This window comes from Balaenoptera physalus (genome assembly GCF_965194825.1).
Source record: "Balaenoptera physalus genome assembly, chromosome: 12".
In the NCBI taxonomy this organism is placed as follows: domain Eukaryota; kingdom Metazoa; phylum Chordata; class Mammalia; order Artiodactyla; family Balaenopteridae; genus Balaenoptera; species Balaenoptera physalus.
Genome location: NC_138897.1, coordinates 10,614,831 through 10,636,676, shown reverse-complemented (window position 1 = coordinate 10,636,676; position 21,846 = coordinate 10,614,831). Strand labels below are relative to the sequence as shown.

The window sequence follows — 21,846 nt, the reverse complement described above, 5'->3', positions numbered from 1 at the left end:
ATTCATGACTCTAAATTTAATTTTTCTTTCCATTTATGTCTTGAACAAACAAGGTCATTGATCCTATAGAGTTTCCCACATTATGGATTTTTCTGACTGCATGCCCATAGTGTGGTTTAATATAGTTCTTTATTCCCTTTAAATTAGTAGAGTCTTGATTAGATGCAATTTTAAATATTTGTCAACAATACTCATAGCTGATGCTGTATATTTCATATTCCATGATATCTGGAGGCACAAAATACTTAGTTTTGTCACATTTTGTTTCCTGTCCTGAAGTTGTTGTTCTTGTTCCTAAGATTCATTAGTAGATTCATGTACTGTCATTTGAATCATTTATTATGAATTTCCTAGTCACCCTTTCTTTTAAAGTTTTACCAGTTATTGATGACAATTGTCTAAATCAAATATTTCAGTGACCATATGATGAAACACAGCAGAAAAAGAAAAACTCAAAAAATGAAACTCCTAGAATTGAATGATGTAATATCTGAAATCCAAAATGGTTTTATCAAAAGATTGAACATTACAGAAGAAAATGTCATTGGTTTAAAGATTGTTTTATGGAAATGATTCAAATTAAAGTAGAAAGATAACATCAACAGTAGAAAAAATAATTTTTAAAAATAGAGGGAATTTCAATAATTATGGGACAATCTCAAATAGTATAACATATATATATAACTGAAGTCCCAAAAAGAAAGAAGAGAAAATAATAGTGGCCAATGGTTTTTCAAATGTGCAGAACAATATTCCACCCAAAAAGACACTCAACAAACACTAAGCAAGAATAAAACAAAACAAGCAAAAATCATGTTATTGTAAAATTACTAAAAATAAAATATAAAGAGAAAATATTAAAAACTCACCAGAGGAAAAAGGGAAATAATAAGAATATCCATTAAATGTTCATCAGAAATAATGTAAGACTGATGGCAATAGAATGACATACATAAAATTCTGAGACAAAAACTTTTAACATGTAATTACATATCCTTCAAAACAAGAGTAATATAAAGCAAATTAGAAGAATTAATCAATAGCACAATTGCACTATAAAAATATTAAGTAGAAACTCTTCAGAATGAAGGACATATGAACCAACATAAAGTAATGAAATTAGAAGGCAATATTAAATATATAGATAAATATAAAAGGCTATTTTTGTTTTTATTAATATTTTGAAAATAATTTACTATTTATAAATTAATAACAATATTATGGGATATATAACATGTAGAATATAATGGCACAAATAATGGGATGTGGGAAATTAAACTAACTGGTGGTCAACTTCTTACATTATAGATAAAGTGATATAGCAAGTATTCAAATAGACTGCTGTGAGAAGTGAAGGATGCACATCAAAATCACTAGAGCAATCACTGAAAACAAACAAAGGGCCATATTAAGTGACTAAGAAAGGGAAAATAAGATTCTAAAAATTACCTTTTATTAGTACAATAATAAACAGGAGAATAAGGGGAAAGAAGTGAACTCAACAGTGTATAGCAAATTTAACCAAATGAATCATTGCATTAAAAAGAGATTAGTAAAACACAACAAATAATATGCACTGTTTTTCAGTTTTGGATTTAAAAACTTAACCCAACTATGTACTAAAGAAATAATTTAATTATAGACACACAGATAGGTTGTAAGGACAAGGATGAGAAAAGATATACCATAAAATAATAATCGTAAGTTAGCTGAAATGCTGTATTAATATCTCAGAAACAAGACCTCAAGACAAGAAGTATTACCTGACATAACAAGTGCATTTATAAAGATAAAAAGGTAAATTAATCAAAAAGGCCTAACAGTTTTATGTGACTGAAGTTAATACCAGAGCTTTAGAATACATGAAACAAATATCAACAGCGCTAAGGAGAAGTAGACAGTTATAATCGTGGAGTAGGTAACACTGGTCTCCTCTATTGAAACGCCAATAGGACAAAAAAAATCACTGACGTATAAAAAATGTTAAAAGTACCATCAATCAACATAAAATAATTAAGACTATAGATTGCTGCACCAAATGGAATATAGTTTCTTTTCATGCACTGCTGGTGGGAATGGAACCCGGCACAACCATTGTAGAAAACAGATGCGCAGTTTGTTAAAAACTTAAACATACACTGACCGTATGATCCAGTCATTCTGTTCTCAGATATTTGCCCCAGAGAAATAAAATTATTTGTCCATACAAAGACGTTTACAAGAATGTTTAAAGCAACTTTATTTATAATAGCCAAAACTGGATACAAATCAAATACCCACCAACAAGTTAATGTATTAACGAAGTGTGGTATGTCCATGTGGTGTAATAATGCTCAGTAGTAAAAAGAAATGAACTATTGATGCACAAAGTAACATCTCCAATAGTTATGCTGAGTGAAAGAAGCTTGACAAAAAATAATTCAGATTGCATGTTTCCATTTATATATAATTCTAGAAAATTCAAAACTATTACAGTGACAGAAAACAGATAAGTTCTTGAGAGAGAATAGAGATGAAGAGGAATAGAAAGAAGGTATTACCAAGGGTCACAAGAGAAAATTTGGGGGTGATGGCTATTCTTCATTATCTTGATTGTGATGATGGTCTTACAGAAGTAAAAATATGTCCAAAAAATGAAACCAAAATAACCAAACAAATCAAAATTGTTAACCTTTCTATGGATTTTCTACCCACCTTGTGATCTGTGGAACAGCAGCATCTTATTAAAAATGCTGAATCTTGAGCTACTCCAGATATACTGACACTGAGTCTGCATTTATCACACTATGTGTGAGATCGTATACACAATGAATTTTAAATAGCATTTGTCTATCAAAAAACTGATATAGTTTCTTCATGTCAGTAGTTTGAGAAAAAAAGTGAGGGGTTTTAAAGAAGATATTATAGTAGATTAAAAGATGTTTAAGACACAAGAACAAGTGTAAAATGGAGACATTATCTAGATCTTGATTTGTATAAGCCTATTTTTATCTTAGCATTTTTATGAATCTGTAATATTTAATATAAGTTGGTTATTAGATGATAAAGAGAAAATATTGCTAATTTTGTTAGTTATAAAAGTTTCTTTGTGGTCATACTGGTAATTAATATCCTTGAAATTGGCTAATAAGTATTTGCACAGCTATTTTTTTATTCTTCACGTGTTTAAAACACATATATTGGGGCTTCCCTGGTGGCACAGTGGTTGAGAATCTGCCTGCTAATGCAGGGGACACGGGTTCGCGCCCTGGTCTGGGAAGATCCCACATGCCGCGGACCAACTAGGCCCGTGAGCCACAACTACTGAGCCTGCGCGTCTGGAGCCTGTGCTCCGCAACAAGAGAGGCCACAATCGTGAGAGGCCCGCGCACCGCGATGAAGAGTGGCCCCCGCTTGCCGCAACTACAGAAAGCCCTAGCACAGAAACGAAGACCCAACATAGCAATCAATCAATCAATCAATCAATAAATCTTTAAAAAAATATATATATATTCAACAGCAACAAAAATAAAAATGATTTATTTTGCATTTTTAAAATCACTATGATGGACCAAAATTATTAAATATTTTAGTACCAGCCATTGATGAAAATATACAGAAAATAGAACTCCTACACAATGTTAATGAAGTTGAAAATTTGGACAATCATTGTGGAGATAATTTGTCCAAATTTAGTATATTTAGAAGTTAGCTTAATCTATAAACTAAGAGCTTCTTTTTTATTGCTTTACACCTAGAAAAATGTGTCCACTTAGAGGCAAATATCAATTGGAGTAACTAGAAAAAATGTATTAAAAAAAAGTTCAAATTAGGGCACCATATGATACAAGATAAAAATGTTTCAAAGTTGTAAGATGATGTCATATGAGACTATTCTCATAAATTGATTTTGTAAAATAAGCCTAGGAAAAGAAAAACAACACACAAAATTTATTATGGTAATTAACATGATAGGAGAAAGAGAAACTGGTTTAAAGTTTGAAGTTTAGAAGCGTGTGTCACATTTTCCTCCCTCTAAAGAAATCTAAAGGTGTCAAATCATAATATTCATTAAACCTGGGTGATTTTTCTACCATATGTTATTTTTTTTCAGTTTAAGTGTATGATTGAAATATTTAAAAGTTAAACTATCACTATTTCATATTCCTATATCATAACAAAACAGATATGAATACCCTTTCATTTGAACCTCAATATAAAAATAGAGGAATGAAACGGTGGCAGTAAGCATGCCTGAATGATGAACTATTGTGACTTCGTTTACACTCTTGTATATTCCAAATATTCTATAATGGTCATACATTTCAGGGGAAGGGAAAAACGTTTCAAATAATAGTCCACTTCTGATTGAAGAGTGTTGACAGCTGTCAGCAGTGCCAGTCTGAGAAATATTCAGGGCTGAGTTCAGGCTAATAAGGAAAACTGTTATCAGTTAGTATGTCTGAAATGGGCCCTAGAGAAATCGCCAGTGACATTTCTGACCTACATCTGCAATCTTGGTTATATTTTACAGTCAGGTGAATACGTGGATACGAATCTGCATAATATTTCAATATGAAAAAAATGTGCTAACACTGTCTCATGTTAGTGTGTTTGGATATCATATCATTGCCAGTATCTAGGCATATTTGTAAATATTAAATAAAATGTAGAGTATAGTATATTTCAAACTACATGATGTATAAAAATAAAATGGCATTGATACTAACACAATATTACATAATAAAATAATTATAATAATATTTGAATAACATTACTGTAAGCATCAACATATTATATCCAAGTAGAATCACATGATTTTAGTATAGAAAAGTATATTTCATGTAATACTTTACATTCACATATGAAGAAATGTCTATTCAGAAATTTTAAGTGACCTGCATAGTACCAAATAGAGGTAGGAATGGAAATCTAATTTTAAGGGCATGGAGTGTACAATATACATTGTGCTTTACTGAATGGAAGAAAGAAAATGCATAGATATCTAACACTGTGCATGACATCTGTCACTGATAGTTCACGTTACTGAAGTTGAATAAAGATCTATAAATTGCATTTTAACATTTGGACCAGTCTTGAAACTAGACATAATAAAATGTTTTCTATTATCTCCTTTTGGACCATCATTTTCCCTCTTACTCTAAAGATTCTTGGGGTCACAAAAAAAAAAAGGGAAAGAATAAGTCAGAATGATGGATTTGGTGGCTGTGTGTGGGGAGATAAAAGTTGGAGCTGGGGAAATGTGGATGGGATAAATATAGAAACTTAATCCTATTTGTGATCTCAAAAATCAAGGGAAACTTGGCAGTCTCTTAGAGTGATTATAAACAAAGGCTTTTAAATGGCTTTCTCAGAACTGCTAATAAGAATATAACAAGAAATGAGTGGATATGGCTTGCAGATATAAGTGAGAAGGAAGAAAGACAATTTTTGAACCAAAAATTATAATTAACCATGTGCTAGTTCTTTATTAATAGATCTAGAATGTTAAAGACCTTTTCTTTGTCCCATTTATAAACTCTCATTAGACTTACATTTTGAGTATTTATTGTGGAATTAAAAGTCTATGCCACACATGAAGCAATATAGTGTCAGAACACCTGTATGAGAATCTCCTAAGCCCTCTTTGAACTTACAGCCTTCCCCATTCACTATGTGTGTAGTGTCCTAAAATATGGAGTCGTTCCATTCCTGGTCTGGCTGTTGTGAACTCTGTTCTGGAGTGGTGGGGAGGGCTGTGGATTAATGAGCCCCATATTTGGAGTGCTATGTGTTGACAAGACTGACCATGCAAAATATTCTAGAATGAGAAGAGACAGATTCCAGTTGATGAAATACACACTGGCAAAATCTCATTTTTAAAAGTCTCGTATCCTACCTTTTATTGCCCTTCCACAAGCTACCAAAATATGATTTATTCTTATAATTTCAAGGCTAAATCTTGGTATGCTTCTGTGCTGAAGATTTGCCTAAACTCCTTTTGGACTATATTCCTCACTACATGTTGCCAATGCAATGAATATGTATAGAACTTAATTATGTCTTTACTATTTTTGTAATCTAATTTTAATTTAGCCATTGCATGTCCATAGGCTATTTCTCACACTTATTTGCTTGTGTGACTGCTGTGAAAATACTTTCTTTTTTTGAAATCTTTTTCTTCTAATGTTCTTGTGAAAATATTTAACATGGACATATAAAACAGTGCTTTAATTCTAACACTTCAAAAGGTATTCTAATATATTATTTCTGGAGGTAAACCCATATGTATTTGTCTATATTTTTCTATCATTGTATAATTTTAAAACACTGGAAAATCACTGAATACCCTATATACCATTTGGAGAAGATATACAAAATTGCTCTCAGAGTTGACAAAGAAACAATTGAATAAAAACAAATTTCAAAATTCATGTTAACATAATGTTATTCAGCCATTATGTTGCTGTAAATGTTGTGCTGTAAAGTCATTTAATGAAACAGAAATATGCTGCAACACTTTGTTAGGTGAAAGAAAGAAATTAAATACACAGAAAATGATTCCATTAATTTGACAAGAGGTGTAGACAAATTCAGAGAAGAAAGCCTGGAAGACTATGCCCTCAAATGCAGATAGAAATCATCTGTGAATTGAGGAATTATAAATGGAGTAAAATTAATATGTATTTCTATTTTTTAGTTTTAATATTAATTTCATTAATACACATATACACAGAGTTTTATAATGAATTATATAACTATTTTACATAGATTAAGGTTATGTAGCACCGTAATGAAGATCAAGAGTTTACTATTTCCTGACTGAGGTTATTCTCCCAAATATGTTGAAATGAAATGTTCTAAAGGCTGCTTGACGGACTGAAGAGCACCACCTGTGGGGCAAGGATGACTATTACTAGACCAGCCCTACCAACCAATAGCTGTGTGACTTTGGGCAATTGGCTTAACCTCTGGGTGCCTCAGTTTTGTCACATGAAAAATGAGGATGATAATAGGGCCTATCCCTTCAGGTTGTTATCTTGATTATATGAGTTGATGTATCCAGAATATTATCTGACACATAGTATGTGCTATGTATTTTATTTATTTTTTTTATTTAAAAAAATTTTTTTCCATGACATTAAAATTTTATTTTTTTTAAACTTTTTATTTTATATTGGAGTATAGTTGATTAACAATGTTGTGATAATTTCAGGTGTACAGCAAAGTGATTCAGTTATACATATATTTATTTTTTTCAAATTATTTTCCCATTTAGGTTGTTACATAATATTGAGCAGAGTTCCCTGTGCTATATGTGTTATGTAAGTATTTTAAACTAGCTCTATAAGAATAATTACCTATACCTGGGTAGTAAAGATCTAATGATTTCTTTATTTCTAAACTTTGAAGTAGTCAGCTATTGTGATTTCTGCAAACTTCATGCACATATAAAAATTTTATATATGACTATTGCAAACATAGTGTAGGATACATTGTCCCTAATGTATGTGTTCTGCATGTATTTTCAAAGGATTTGAATGTCATTATATTTTTTCCAAGCATGCTAAGTGACTATGACAAATAAACATTGTCATGCTTGAAGAAATATGTGATATTGCATGGACATATATAGGCTGAAAATGATCCCAGTGTGACTCAAAACAATTATGTTTTCAAAGAAGACTAATTATGACTTAAGGGATGAAAAATATTATAATCTATGCACTTACACAGTTTGTAACTGAATCTAATTAGAAACTGTCTTTTCTATGACCTCTTCTTGGTTACATACAGATAATTATTCCATCTGTGAAAACTTATAAAAATGTAATGTATTCTGAAAGGCTTGTGGAAGGCTGAAACTAGGCTCAACTAAGCCAGCTTCTCATAGAGAAAAGCAGATGGCAATTAATATAATGTCTTTGTCTTCAGAAAACCATTGAGTAGGCTTGGCCAAAATAATATATCAAAAGACACATTTTGCAATGATCAGGAAGTTCCAAAGCTCAAAAAAAAAAAATTCTGAAAATCATGGTTTCTAAAATACTACTTAAAAAATAAGATAAAATGTTTCTCTTTATCAATTTAAAGAAGCATGTCTAACTTCTTATATTGGGATCTCAATGTTTGAAGAAAGCAAATTTTATAAAACCTCAGTGTGAAACTAATAGTAAAATGAGGTTCTTGGGGCTGTGAGTGGTAATATTATCACAGAGGAAGTAGTTAGAGATTATTTTCCTTTTTCTATTTTAATTTGACTAATTATTTGTGAAAGAAAAGAAAATGAATGCCTCTTAACAGTCCCCCTTATTCCATAAGCATCTTTATAATTCTTTATAGAGTAGTAACATAGGTGGTTGGGGGAAGGTTATCGACTGCACCTTGAAGTTTACTTTTTTTATGTTGTAGACCCTGCCTCTACATTCATTTCAAAAAGAGGTACTCTATATTTGTGTGAATCTATTTAAAACCTTCTCTACTTACTTAAATGCAGAAGCAAGGATATTAACAATAGAAAAATGTTAAGTTCTCGAACCGTTCTAGCTGAAATATCTTGGGGACTCTGTATCACCTACATTTCCCATCTCAATGTCTACCTTCATATTTCATTTGCACTTATTTTTATTTTAAACATTAGTTAATATGATGTTAGTTTTCAATGAAATAATTTGAATTTTCTAATCAGGGCTAAAAAAGCATCTGCAATTCCAGGACTTTGAAATGGTTGTTCTGTTTCTCCCATCTATTGTGACAGTTTATTGCCCACTTGAAGGTTCCACTGCATCCCAGCACTCAGATTAATTATGGTACCCAGAAAGGGATAATATGAGTAAGAGCAGCAATGAATAATATGGAAACGGAATTGACAAAACTTTATGGCTAATGGGATTTCAAGAGAGATTTCCTGTGTAGGGGATGTCAAAGGTAGGTTTGGAAATACTGAGGTTGAGATACCTGCAAAAATTACAGGCAAAGATTCCAAGTGGGCACTTGGTGATTCCAGACTCAGCAAAACCTGTAATTGTTATCATGGTATCTTCCCTTCCACCCCACTGCTCTAAGAAAAGCCTAGCTTTAATTCTGTAGGATTTCATTAACTATCTCTAACTTCTGGATGATTAGTAAACTGAAATGACCGTGACTGGGATATGAAATAAGAGAGTAAAAAAGGAACTAAAATCCTTCGACCACTGTGGTAAGACATAGCATGGTTTACCAATAACCCTACTACAACTGGGCAGGGTTATGAGATTAATTTTGCTAATGAAATATAAGTAAAAGTTATAGGCCTATTTTTTCAGAACAGAAGCAGTAAAAGACCTGTGAATAATTCTTTTGTCTTTATCTTTCTTTTTTTAGGCAACCAGATGCTGTAGTTATGAGATGGTGGAGTCTCAATCAAGCTTGAGTCACTGAGGGACTGCATCCCCACTGACTCTTAAGTGTTTGTGGTATGAGATTGCTGCGAACTTGGTTCATAGCTTAGCACCCTGATAAAACCACCAAATTTATTCTTGACACCATAGTAGGTCCTCCATGTATTTTCCTGTTAATCTTCCTTCTAATTCAAGGAGATACTAATTATTAACTTCCACTTAAAAAAAGAAGAAAGATCAAAGTGAGCTTATATAAACTAATGAGAGAAAGGGGATCACAAAGCCCAGCTATAGATAATAGCTGGAATAAAGACTTGTCAGAGTAATAGAAGAGATAAAAATGCCTAACCTGAAAGAATACAAGAAGTCGAATAGGGTCAGAGCTGGGGAGAAATATGATGTGCCCAAGGACAAGTACATTTGCATATTAACTTCAAAAACATTATTTCAAACAGCTGCCCAAGTTAAGTGTTTTCAAGTTAAGATATGAAGCATAGGTTAATAGGCTACAAATCTCCGTAGCCTGTATAATTCAGTTAACTTTTTCTTGTGTATATGTCAAGTCTTGGTTTCTCTAGTTCAATCCAGTCCTGATTTTTCTGGGATATTTTCTCCACAATATTAGGTACTGAATTATTTCTTCTGCCATTGCTGCAGTATTTTTTTTTTTTTGCAGTATTTTTAAAGTAAATGGTTAAAATCTTTTATCTTGAGTTTTATTTTTCTTTGTGATTTCCCCATTTGTTGGGTACATTCAATTTTGGGTACATTTCTCAAGCATTTAATGCCAGGATATTTTACATGCATGTCAACAATCTATGAAATACTAAAATCAGTTTTGGATACAACACTAAAAATAAAAACTTGAAAGTAATCGTCATTTCATCAGAGTTATAATGAACAACTTTTAAAATTAAGGTTAGCTGGGATAATGAATTTCCTGGAAAATAACTGATTTTAATCCTTTCCCCCCCCCCTCTGAGGGGTATAACCTATTTCTTTTCTTTCTCAGGTAATTAGTTAAGGTATTAATTTTTTTGTTTGGAGTTATGCTTGAATATAGATAGATAGACATTCAATCTGGTAGCATTCCCATGACTTGAGGTGGCAAGCATAAAATATTTTTATGTTAGCTGTTTTTAGTCTGTAGTGTTATTTAACATTTAAAACAACAGCACTTAATAGTTGGAATAAAGAAAAGTAGATGTTAAATTTTTACTGTAAATAAAGAAATGCTTTACTATTGATTTTACTTTATGTATGATTACAAAGATGAAAGGTAATTGAGAGTAGTATATACCAAAAGAAATATACATCTAAAGGTTAAGTCTACATTCACACATACATAAAATAGTAGTGGCAGGTCTAAAATTTTCAAAAAGCAAGTGCACAAATACATGAACTATTCTCAAATATATATTTTATATCAAGTCCCAACACTCAATCAATATGAACAATCTGTTATACACACACACACACTGAAACAATGTATATATTTTGTTTTATTGTTGAAAAAAATGTGTATATAATTTATTATGTTATATATAATGTTTATATGTAATTAAAGTGCTTATATGTAATTAAACATTTTATATATATAAATATACACACACAGAAACATGTTAAAAACAATTGGAATTCCATCCAAAATGCAGTGATTACTTATTAGTCTACTTTGATAAGTATTTTTACTTAAGCACACTGAGTGTTATAAAACTTTTCAAATATTAACCTTTTATTATATTTTGTTATTTTAAATAGTTAAAAAATCATAGATATTCCTGAATCTTCAAACCACATGTATCTTCCTCCCTTTCCATCAAAATGATAACTATTATCTTGAATATGAAGAGATTTATTTCTATAGATTAAAAAAAACTTACTCTATAGATGTTTACAAATAAAATATATTCAGCGTTCAAAAATATGCATGAATAATATATTATGTAGAGCTTTGCTACTGAATATTTAATCAATGACTTAGACCTATCTATATTGATATATGTAGACCTAGTCCATTAATTTCAACTGATTTGGATTATACTGATATATGAAGAAATCTCAATTATATATCCATTGCATACTGAGGGAGCTGTGAGTTGTTTTCTCTTCATTCATTTACCATCAGTGTTTAATAAAATGCTTTGTACCTGTTACATTGCATCCATGTTCGTGAATTTCTCCAGAAAAAAACACCAAGAAGTTAAACTTATGAATTATAAGGTCATTTTAAATTTTTATCCACCAGGTATTTTCAAATGCATTTCCCAATTATGTGTAGCTCTATTTCAGCTAGTAATGTCTAAGTGTTCTAGTTTGCCAATGTCATTATTGATATGTAATTATAAATATCATGGAATTTTGTTAACACGTGAATTAGGAAGTTAAATGTTATGATTTTAAAATTTAATTTCTATATCCCTAATTAGTGAAACTAAACATTTTTTTCATAATAATCATTAAGTCCTTTTTTTCCCTCTGTGAATGACCTCATTTATTTATTTATTTATTTATTTATTTATTTATTTATTTATTTATTTTTAAAATTTATTTTCGGCTGTGTTGGGTCTTCGTTGCTGCACGTGGGCTTTCTCTAGTTGCGGCGAGCTGGGGTTACTCTTTGTTGTGGTGTGCGTGCTTCTCACTGCGGTGGCTTCTCTTGTTCTGGAGCACGGGCTCTAGGCACACGGGCTTCAGTAGTTGTGGCACGAGGGTTCAGTAGTTGTGGCTCGCGGGCTCTAGAGCGCAGGCTCGGTAGTTGTGGCGCAAGGGCTTAGTTGCTCCGCAGCATGTGGGATCTTCCCAGACCAGGCCTTGAGCCTGTGTCCCCTGCTTTGGCAGGTGGATTCTTAACCACTGCACCAGCAGGGAAGTCCCGACCTCATTTATTTTTGCTAATTTTTAATTGCTTGTCTTTTTCTAACTGATTTTTAGGCATTATTTACAGAACCTAAAAAAATTTTTTTAATTGCTGGTTAGGCACATACATTTAAAATTTCTTCCAGTTTAGGGATGTTTTTCACTTTCTTTATGGTGCCTTTTCTCATGCAGAAAATTTTAGAATTTTTAAAAGAGTCTAAATTATCAGCCTTTCATTTCTATGCTATTTTAAAGAAATCCTTTCCTACTCAAACATTGTAAACATTTTCTACTCTATGTTTCTGAAAAAATTTCCTATTTTGTGTCTCACACTTAGTACTTTTCATTAATTCACATGGAAATTTTTATTTCTGTTTTATTTGAGTTAAGGAATCAACTTTACCTTTGATCATATAAATGGTAATTCTCAGAAGATTATTTTGGATAACCCATAATTTCCTAATAAATTTATAATGTCACATTTGTTATGGACTAAGTTAAAGGCTCTCTTTTCTGTGTAGACTAATGACACTGTTTTAAATATTATATTTATATGTATTACTATATTATATCTATCTAGATCTACTAGTACTAGTATTTTTTTCTTCAAATGGTTCTTTAGCATTTTGTATACATTTTAAAATTAGCTTCTAAAGTTATATGAAAAAATCTGAATATGTGGTTGAAATTTCCTTGATTTTATAGATTCATTAAGGAAAAGTTTGTCTCTATCTTTACCATGTTGAATATTTTCTCCATTTTTAAGCATCTCATCATTTATTCAGGTTTTTAAAAATATTTCAATATGGTTTTTCTTTTATATTTTTCCATTACGACTTTGACCATTTATATGATAGTCATTCCTTAATACTTTAGAGTTTCTTTTGCCATTTAGATTACACCAATTTAACATTTAAACTTTTTTGACTGATGATATTTTTCTTCTTTTGAATCTAGCATAGTTTTTGAACTCTCCTATTAGTTTTAATTGTTCTTTTATTCAGTATGAGTAATAATAATTCTATTTCTTCCTTTCTAACCACACTTCCTCTGAGCACTAACCCAACTCCTGAATCATAACCTCCTAATGATTACCTTACTGATGGATTCAATTCAGCTTATTTGGTTCAAGAAGAATGAGTAGAATTATTATGAATGGACACTTGTATGTTCAGTCCTATAGATTTCCACTTCCAATTTCAATCCCAGAGCCTGTAACCACATGCTTAAGTTGAGTGCAGGAGAGGAAAATTTAAAAAATTAGGGCCACACAGGATGCAATGGGCAGCAGACAAAGGCTCATCTATTTCAACAATGCCAAATAACAAATAATTTAAAAGTATGTAACATGCATGCGTACACACAGACACAAAATTCCAAAATTCTCACTTTTTTCCCCATCTTCACATGGGAAAGCTGTTAGTGCTTAAACATTAAGTGGCTATATATTGTCGAGTTTGTTATATATATCTTAGTAGGCTAAATAAGTTACTTTCCATTTCTACTTTTCAAAGAAATTTTGTTATGAATATGCATCTTTTTAAAATTGAGATTATGAATTGAGATTACCACATGGTTTCTTTCTTTTAGTCTGATTTGATAATTCGCAGAATAAATAGATTCAGTAATATTGAGGCATTCTTGCATCGCTAATATATGCAAACAACTTTGTATATATATGTCTATATATACTATATATAGAAAGCAATATGTAATGTAAATATGTATTATATAAAATATTATACATGACAATATGTTGTAGTGTAGGTAGTATAAATATTTTATATAGAATATACATTAAAATATATATAACATATAGGATATATAGCATATGATATTTTCCAGGTAATATCATATGCAAAATTATTCTACTATTTCTTCTCTAGACAGTCCTGGTTGGGTATTGGAATATCTTATCTATATAAATTGAGGAAATCTCGTGATTTGGATCACTATCTTAGGTTGTTTGAGAGTGGACTTGTTAATTGGTCCCAAGTAGACACTCTCTTTACAATTCATTGGCTTTAATTGATTTTTCATTTTTATGACTAGAACTAATCAAAGTTGCATTATGCACACACACACACAAATTGTGTCTAAACAAATAGAACATTGTGTTTATTTCCAGGCTCCAGCTGTCTGTGTGTGTGTGTGTGTGTGTGTGTGTGTGTGTATGGAATTTATACAGGGTGAAAACTAAAGTGTAATTCATGCAGATAAACCACTGAAATATTGATTAGAAAATATAACATATATTCCAGGTTTCCTTTATTATCTAATCTTAATGAATTCACAGCTTTCAGATAGTATATAACTAACAAAGAATGATTTTCAATGCTAAGAAAAACTAAAAGACAAATTTAGAAAAGTAAAAATTTTAAACAACAATTGATGAATAAGGTACACTTTTGAAGATTTCATGAACCATGAAATAAATCATAGCAGTTTTACAAAACCGTCAGTTAACATATATTTTGAGCCAAAAATTCCACAATCTTAGAATCATGCAAAGTTATTGTTTTAGGCATTTTTCACCTAAAACATTGTTTTGCATGATTATAAAACATTATCAGTTAATTATTTTCATCACATAAATAATATCTGTCGAATTGAACATATATATTACTATAAAGACAAGACAAAGGAAAAAAATATTTTTCTTCTTATGAACAATATATTCTACTCTCTGAAGAATTTGTTATAGTTATTTATTTTGTCCTCAATTTCCATTATAAAGATATTATTTTGGTTTTCACTTGTTGAAAATCTTTTTAGCCACTTCTTATTATAGTATTGTAAATAAAGACACAGTTGTACTCTATTTGACAATTTTTGCTGATGTTGTATTAGTAGCTCAATAAAGCCTAGTCAAATATATCCAAAAAGTGTTCCTTTCTCCAATTATCAATTGTTTTCAGTACATCTTCTTTACAACTACAATATCTATAAATTTATTCTACCATCAAAAGCAATACTTAGTAAGCACCACTGCTAAATGGTGTGGAAAATATGATTCTGTTATTGAAAAAGGCATAATATAAAAATGATTTTTTAAAGACCCAAATCATAGTGAATGAAAAAAAAGTTTAAAGTCATATACCCTGTATTTTGCTTGTGTGTGTATGTCTGTGTGTGTATGTGTGTGTGTATAGAATCAATGTAAAATTTTAAAATTCATAAAATAGTATCACAGAATCATATAGTATCAGATTCAGAGGAACTGGGTGAAATATTAAAAGCATTTCAGCAAAAACACATTTCTGACAATAGTAGTAATAATTATTAGTTTAAACTCTGAACACGTGACAATATTGTTATTATTTTATGTTGGAGCTGATTACATTTTTTCTACTTTAAAATTTTTACTATGTATGAAGAGAATCCCTTGATCCTTAAATGTATAAAGTAAACAGTAACTTGGTTAGTTCCATCCCTCTATTTGTGGGAAATGATTTACACATCTTATTCTACTCTGGATAAATTGTAGATTTTCCACTCCATAGCTTCTGATTCACCAGTTAGGTATTTTTAACAAGCACTATAGGTGATTCTAAGGCAAATAGTCTGAGGACACTACCATCATCATTATCATTATCATTATCATCACCATCATCATCATCATCATCATCTTGTCTAACAAGTATTGAGGGCTTACTCCATGATTATAACTATACAAAGAGTATGCCATTTTTTAATTAATTTGTCTTACAACAATTCTATGGTATATTTTCTTTTAATGTTGCTATTCTATAAATGCAGACAATGAACATAGGTAGGTTAACTAGCTTTGCTTAGCCATGTAATAATTGGTGGGATTGGCGTTAAATCCAGAGAGCTTGTTTCTTTCTGAGTGGGTACATTTAACCAATGTGGTTGCAGGATTCTGGAATATGGATGCTATTTTGGAAATGAAATATGTGTGCAGATATTGGCCAAGGTTTATTTTTAGAGCAGTGGTTTCTGAACTTTCATATTTTATACTCCTATCAGAAAAAAATGCTGAAGGTGGACTCCAATATTTGTTGTATATTTATATACTAATCATTTACTTCTACAACTTTTACCACTATATAGATATTTTATAAATCATACTGAAAATTGAAATGCAAGAGAATGAGATATAACATCAATACAAATAGAATTTCTTATATTTTCCCACAGCTCCGTTGATGGTCTTGTGTATGCCCTATGTTACATAAACACCCATTTGGAGACTGTTCTGCAAGGTAGAGGAGCACCACATGGCCATGTTGGATGTTCCAAATCCACAGCCCCCACTTTATCCTGCTTCCCTTCTCTTCAAGAGAATAATCTGCTCTAGTTCTCAGACTGACTTTTACCGTAAAGCCCTGATAATGTAGTAGTAACTTTCTGGTTGCCAAATTATATCTAGAATGGATGGTTATTATAAATAATAAAGGTTCAGAATACATAATAGTAGATAAAGGTATGACATGAAGTAAAGAATTAAATCAAATAAACCATATAATATCCATCTGGTTCTTTTTCTTAATTATATTACTTATTTAAGTCTTCATTTAATATTAAATTAATGCTAACTATTAAGGAAAATCTGTATAAAATGTGAAGATTTGTACATATATAGATACAAGAGTTGCATGGTACTAATCAGGGTGCTTAAACACTCTCAGATTGAGTTTCTCCAATTGCAAAATGAGATAACACACCTGACTTCTATGTATGTTGAGATAAGTCATTTAAAAAGAACTGGAACTGCATCTGGAACATATTAAATGTGCAATAAAAGTAGTTATTATTATGCCATAAACATGGCATAATAGATTTCTTTGTAACCCTCTTTGTAACATCACAGACTTCTTTGTAACCCTCTAGTTAATCCATCCTTAGGGTGCATAAGAGAATCACTAGTAAGTCCCCATTACCACAGGAATAAAAAATCAAAGGAGTAACTGTCAACATTAATGTTGTTTAAATCATAGAGGAAAGAACTCCTTTCAAGATGGGGCAACAAAAAATAGGAAATATTTGCTGCAGACTGTATACAAATGATTTCACGTTTATACACCCAAAGCTAATGTATGCAGTTTCTATTATGTGAAAAGTCAGGTTTTGAAGTAGAAACGTACTATAAATAGTGACAAGACCTAAGACACTTTAGAGATAGAATCAGAAGGCTAAAACCATCACCTTATAGTGCCATTGTCACATCTAAATATAGATTTAGGAAAGTTGATTCCATGAACTTGTAAACTGAAATCTATCTACTTGCCTATCAACTTTGTTTAATAAAGAAACATATATCCTCAAGTACAAAGCTGTAATGATAGTTGGGGATATCTAAATCAATCACCTGAGTCATTGCCAAAAAAAATCTAGTGAAGTCCAATTTAATGACTAGTTTTTTAAAAGGTGGAGGGTGGTTAAAAGATAAATTTGAGAAAATCTCTTAGGAAGTAGAATAACAATGCATAGATCTAGAAACTTAGATAGAAAAGATCAGGAAATTAGAGGGTTAATTCAAAAGGCACAGCATCCACAAGTAAATCTCAAAGAAAATGGAGGGGAAATACTATTACAGGATAAATGTCCATCTACTGTCTTCACGGTCTCTCATTCAGTCTACAGAAAAATGCAGTCTGGCTTTTTCCACCAGTACTACTGTACAGTGCAACCAATCCATTGAGGTCAAAAGGGATCCCCTTTATTTCTTTCTATACATTTAATAAATACTTTTATTTATTTTTTTTAAATTAACTTCACAGTGGCATGGCACATTGTTGCCTGCACCATAACCACACATCCTTTTCAAAAATCTCCCTTTTTTGGTTTGCAAAACTCCATACATGTTTGTGGTTCTCTTTTGTCTGAGGAATCTCTATTTCATTTTACTGTCCTATTTCTTAAATTATGGAGTTCCATTCTTAAGGAATATTTTGTTCATTCGATTCATGTTTATCTCCTGGTTTTACAGCTTCAATTAATATTTATATCCTGAAGCATCACAAAGCAGTCTCAATAGTCCATATATATCACTTTCCTGATCTACAAACCTATTTTCCAAGAGGCATTTCAATGTCCATGTCTCACACAGAAATAATTATCTTTTATCCCCCATTCCACATCATCACTATGTTGTTTCTTTCACTGAGTGAAACCAGGTTCCACTCAGAAACTCTCAGTTGAATAAAAATTCTCCTTTAATGTTTTCTTCACTTTACCTCTCATATATATTCAGGCTTCATCTATGGTCAATTCTACCTCTTAAGTCTTTCAGAGATATGCACTAATCTCTTACAACCTCTAAATTCCTAATCCACAATTTCTTATTATTAGTTGCTTCTCATACCAGCAAAATAAATTGGAATGATATTTTGAAATTAGAAAATATCTTTCAGGAGTGTTAAAGATTTCAGACCATTTAATCTACTAAACTCAGGCCTGAAACTCTATCCTACAGGAATAAACTGACATTTAGAAAATTCTGGTGCAATGCATTTGTTTATTGTGTAAAAAATTTGGAAACCTAATTGTTGAAACTAGTTGAGTAATTTTTGACATCTACACTCAGTCAAATGTTTAAAGAGGTTGGACAGAATTATGACAATGACAGTGCATAGTTTTGTAGTAGAAAAACTATATGCTATCAGGAAAGTAGAGTTTGCTGGTGAGTTGTATTTAATTAGAAAAATCAGTATGAACAAATGAGCATGAAAAATAGATATCTTTCCTAAAGTGCCACTAAAAGAGACCATAACAGTATCAGCAAAAATTTACCTATCACCAGCACTAATATGCACCCTAAGTGTCCAGATTTTGTTTCTTATACCATTCATTAATTAAAAACAAAAACTGGTGCATCTTCATGAATAGCTCAAGAGAAGTTTTACAAGTGATTCTCAAGAATTAGAAAAGAGTGGATTGAAGAGTGACTAAAGGTCAAGAATTGAGTCCCAAGAGTAGATGTGTCTCTCAGAGTAGTTGCAAATAGAGGGAAAGCAGAGATATGTCTCTGCCCTAGGGGGCTTAGAGTTAATAAAGAATTTTTTAAAGATAGAAATTACAGTGTTTGAGAGCCCATTTGTAGGACAATTAAATGAGCAACAATAAGCAAAGATGCTGCAAAGAAAAAAATAAACCAAGCACCAAAGTAACCACTCAATAAATTCTGTTTATTATTAAGAATGATAATACAATTATATATTGTATATATATATAATATAGATAATATAATTCTTAATAATATTATTAAGAATGATAAGTAAATAATAATAATGTAATTACCACTGTTTCTCTATGCTTCGCTATGACTTTAGAGTTAAAAAATAAATTCAGGAACTTCAAATAATCTCTCAGAATATTCCATGTGTTAAGTTAATACTTACTCAAATCAACTTCAAAACTGAAAAAAAAAAGTTTATAAAGAGCTTACTATTACAGTATTTACTCACAAAAAGTTGGATTAATAAGAAATTTGGGGTCCTAATATGGAACGTACATTTCAAAGGACATGTTTTTAAAGGAAGTGAGAATATATCACTATTTTAGTACAAAATATTTTAAAACAAACACTCCTTCGAGATAAGTAATAGATGTTTTAAAATATATAAAACAGTAAATGTACCTCCAAGAGATGGGATGGGTTAAAAATACATAGACTTAAGGAAGGAAAATCATCATGAATATAGCTCATTTGAGACACAAAATTGAGTTAAAAAGCAAGATAGGATATCTTACTTAAATTTTTTATTCCTTTGTAGTTGATACCAGGGAGAATAAAGACGCTTTCTTTTAGTGCTTAATGTAGAAGCATTCAGTATAACTTTATTTTTTTTAAGATTTTTTTTATGTGGACTATTTTTAAAGTCTTTATTGAATTTGTTACAATATTGCTTCTGTTTTGGTTTTTTGGCTGCAAGACATGTGGGATCTTAGCTCCCCAACCAGGGATTGAACCCACACCCCCTGCATTGGAAGGCACAGTCTTAACCACTGGACCTCCAGGGAAGTCCCTCATTCAGTATAATCTTAATGTAGAAGCTGAATGACTGAATTATTGAGGGAATAAATGTCTCTGTTTTTCCTAAAACTTTAAGTTATGTGGAATATGAGACACTCCAACTTGTCAACGGGTAGGGAGAGTTCATATATTCTGTGGAAAGGGATGATGTTCTCACATGAAATAACTCCTTACCTAATTTTTAAAAAAATCTGGCAACCCTTATAATTATTTTGTTTTGTAATATGTAGAAAGAAGCTAATTAATATCTTACTAAGATTTGTAATATTTAACTTATATACATATAGCCTTAAACATGTATTGCTTGTCCTTTTTTCCCTACAAAACAAAAGCTTAGTGGTATCATTAAAATACAGTGTCACATACCTCATGAAGATTATTCTTATGAGTTAAGAACTGTGTGTTTTAAACGTTGGTTTAAAAAATTCCTATGTATATATGTAATATACATATATGCACACGTGTATACACACACAATGACAGCACTGTTTCATACCTTTAAAACAATTTAAATTTGCAGCAACATGGATGGACTTGGAGCACATTATGCTAAGTGAAATAAGTCAGGCAGAGAAAAACAATTACTGTATGATATCACTTATATGTGAAACCTAAAAAATATACACAACTAGTGAAATTAACAAAAAAGAAGCAGACTCGCAGATATAGAGAACAAACTAGTAGTTACCACTGGGGAGAGGGAAGGGGGGAGGGAAATATAGGGGCTGGAGATTAAAAGGTAAAAACTGTTAGGCATAAAATAAGCTCTAAGGATATATTGTACAACATGGAGAATATAGCCAATATTTTATAATAACTATAAATGGAGTATAACCTTTAAAAGTTGTGAATCGCTATATTGTACACCTGTAACTTATGTAATATTGCACAGAAACTATACTTTAATTTAAAAAAACAGTTTAAATTTCATATAAGTGACTTTATTAAATCTACACTCTAACATGGCACAGTATTTTAACAAATAATTTGTGTGGGCTTAAAATTATTAAATGAGTATATATGTAAATTTAAAACTTGACCATAGATAAATATATAGACACACATATGTGTGTATATGTATATATGTGTATGCATGTATAGAAACACATATGCTTATTTATTATTAACCAATAACTTTGGAGTCAAATTCTGATATGCCTATAGAATTGGCATAGTCAGTAGACACTGGTTAAGGACAGAAAATAACCAAAGAGAAACCAATGTTTTAAAAAGCCCCAAGACAAAAGTCCAAATTAGAAGAAGGGGATTTACATCCAATTAAAAAATTACAGTGTGGCCCTTTTATTTTTCATCTAACACTTTGGGGAAAGAGTCATATTTTGCTTTACTAATTCAAGAGCAACTCCAAGAACTGTCAAGAAGTATTTGCTTAATGACAAAAAATACCATTAAAATTTCAAACAGAAGATTCATCCCTATTTTTTCTTTTTATCTTTTTTAGTGTTCTAGTTATATTTTATATCTGTGTCTGAATTTGGTGGTATTATCTCTTTATCAAAGGAGGTCATACAAATACCATATGATATCACTTATATGTGGCATCTAAAATATGACACAAATGAACTTATCTACAAAACAGCAACAGACTCAAAGATATAGAGAGCAGAC

At 30.9% G+C, this 21,846-nt stretch overlaps 1 protein-coding gene and 2 long non-coding RNA genes across 10 annotated transcripts in view; 1 reads left to right on the top strand and 2 right to left on the bottom strand.

Moving 5' to 3' along the window:
• The window catches only part of LOC309639119, a 1,037,414-nt gene that overhangs the window by 156,660 nt on the left and 858,908 nt on the right, over positions 1–21,846 (top strand). The gene's annotated exons all lie outside the window — the stretch shown is intronic.
• The window catches only part of LOC309639132, a 932,641-nt gene that overhangs the window by 472,487 nt on the left and 438,308 nt on the right, over positions 1–21,846 (bottom strand). The window lies entirely within an intron of this gene.
• CDH19 (cadherin 19) overlaps positions 1–21,846 on the bottom strand; it is a 277,276-nt gene that overhangs the window by 62,117 nt on the left and 193,313 nt on the right. Inside the window, exon 2 of one of the 8 annotated variants that reach the window (XM_082415895.1) lies at positions 16,907–16,958. The exons of 6 other annotated variants lie outside the window; for them this stretch is intronic. The gene's annotated coding sequence lies outside the window, so the exon portion shown is untranslated. Of the gene's footprint in view, positions 1–16,906; positions 19,387–21,846 lie in introns of those variants that run through there. One more of the 8 variants, XM_082415893.1, reaches the window with a different exon arrangement.